A 2051-nucleotide genomic window follows, 5' to 3' on the forward strand; every position below is an offset into this window, starting at 1 on the left:
ATTGGGGCATCTCCCGAAGTGCATCCGCCAAGCTTAGATTGATTTGCAATTTCTTGAAAATCTCAAGGAACTTGTGAAATTTTTCGTTCCCTTGAGCTTTCCTTAACCGGCTTGGGAATGAAACCGGTGCTACAAACGGTGGCGGCGGTGGTGGCCTCACATAGGGCTCTTCAACCTCGATAACCACTTCCTCACATTCCATTGGTAGTTCTTGGCTTGAGCTTGTTACATCAACAATCACTTGAGGCTCATCCTCTTCAACAACATGCTTCTTCCCATTGGCTTTCTCAAGGTTTCTCCCGCTTCGGAGCTCTACCGCCTTAACTTGCTCTCTAGGGTTGTTTTCCGTAGTGGATGGCAACCCTCCTTGAGGTCTTCCTTGAAGCGAAATCGCCATTTGAGAAATTTGAGTTTCCAAATGATGGATAGTAGAAGCTTGATTCTTCTCCCTTTGCTCCATTTTCTCTAACTTCTCTAGTACCTTGGAAAGCACATTTCCCTCATCCGTATTCTTTTGTGGTTGGAATCCCGGAGGGTGTTGAGGTCTACCACCATAGTTGTTTCCTTGCCCTTGATGGTTATGATAAGGGCCTTGATAAGGACCTTGTTGTTGGGGCCTATTTCCTCCTTGAAAACTAGGACCCGCTTGTTGATTTGCTTGCACATTGCCTTGGCCCTCTTGATTCCTCCATCCGAAGTTAGGATGGCTTCTCCACCCCGGATTATAGGTATTCGAGTAAGGATCATTCCCTTGGCGTTGACCTCCCACATAATTCACTTGTTCGCTCCAAGTTTGACCCGTGGCATAGCACTCATTACTTCCATGATTGAAATCTCCACAATGCTCACAACCTACTTGGACATACGCAACCGGAGCATTCCGTGGAGCCACTTGCTTCTTCAAGGCATCAACTTGACTTTGCAAAGAGGCATTCATAGCTTTCATTGCTTCAAACTCCTTGGATTGATCAAGCGTCATTAATGCCTTTTGAGCCGGTGGTCTTCTCCTTTCCGAGGACCAAGTGCTACTCACCATAGCCAATTTTTCAATCAACTCATTAGCCTCATCAAGCGTCTTTTGCATCAAAGAACCTCCCGCGGCCGAATCAATGGTAGATCTTATAATCTCACCCAAACCATTATAGAATATTTGAAGCACATGCTCCCTTACAAGTCGATGATGAGGTACGTGCCTTTGGAGATCCTTGAACCTCTCCCAAGTTTCATAGAGAGATTCCCCCTCATATTGGTAATAATCAATGATGTCCTTTGTCAACTTTGCGGTTCTCCCCATCGAAAAGTACTTATGAAGGAAAGCTTGAGCAAGATCCCGCCAATTGTGGATTGATGCATTAGGTAGTGATCGAAGCCACAAGCTAGCTTTATCTCTTAGTGAGAACGAAAACATCCGAAGCTTGATTTGATCGGAGGTGACATTATGGAGCTTGAATGTGTCCAACACTCCCAAGAACTTGGCTATGTGTTCATTCGGATCCTCACTTGGTAACCCAAAGAATTGGCACCGATTCTCTAGGAGTTGAATTGTGCTAGGCTTGATCTCAAAAGTAGCCGCGGTGACCGGTCTTGCAAAGCACCCATAAGTAGCATTATCCACATCCGGGAGGAAGAAATCCCCCAAAGTTTGTCTTTGTGCTTGATGGCCTTGAACTTGAGGGTGATTGTCCCCTTGTTGCTCTTGCCGATTTCTCTCATCGAGTGGAGGAGGTGGATGTTGCCTCACTCCATCGTCTTGAGGGTGATAATGCTCCTCCTCATAGTTATCATCCCTATGTTCCATGATAACGGGTATACGATTCTCCCTTCTCACACTTCTTTCAAATCTCCCGAGGTTGTCTTGAAACGGTTCTAGCGGAAGATTGGCCCTTCGTGTATTGTGCATACACTATAGTTGATCTCCTACACAAACAACATCAAGCAAACCACGCGTAAATCCGGAAAGAAGCAAAAACAACAAAAGTGATAAAAAAACAGAAAATAGAGCTAACTCGACCGAACAATAACTAATTTCAATCAATCAATAAACACTCGTC

At 45.1% G+C, this 2051-nt stretch overlaps 1 non-coding gene across 1 annotated transcript; it reads left to right on the forward strand.

Moving 5' to 3' along the window:
• Positions 1–1171: 1171 nt before the first annotated feature.
• LOC126662413 (small nucleolar RNA R71) lies at positions 1172–1279 on the forward strand. The gene has a single exon (XR_007635788.1). It is a non-coding gene; the product is annotated as a small nucleolar RNA R71 (small nucleolar RNA).
• Positions 1280–2051: the final 772 nt, after the last annotated feature.

The sequence above is a fragment of the Mercurialis annua genome, linkage group LG8, assembly GCF_937616625.2.
Source record: "Mercurialis annua linkage group LG8, ddMerAnnu1.2, whole genome shotgun sequence".
In the NCBI taxonomy this organism is placed as follows: Eukaryota; Viridiplantae; Streptophyta; class Magnoliopsida; order Malpighiales; family Euphorbiaceae; genus Mercurialis; species Mercurialis annua.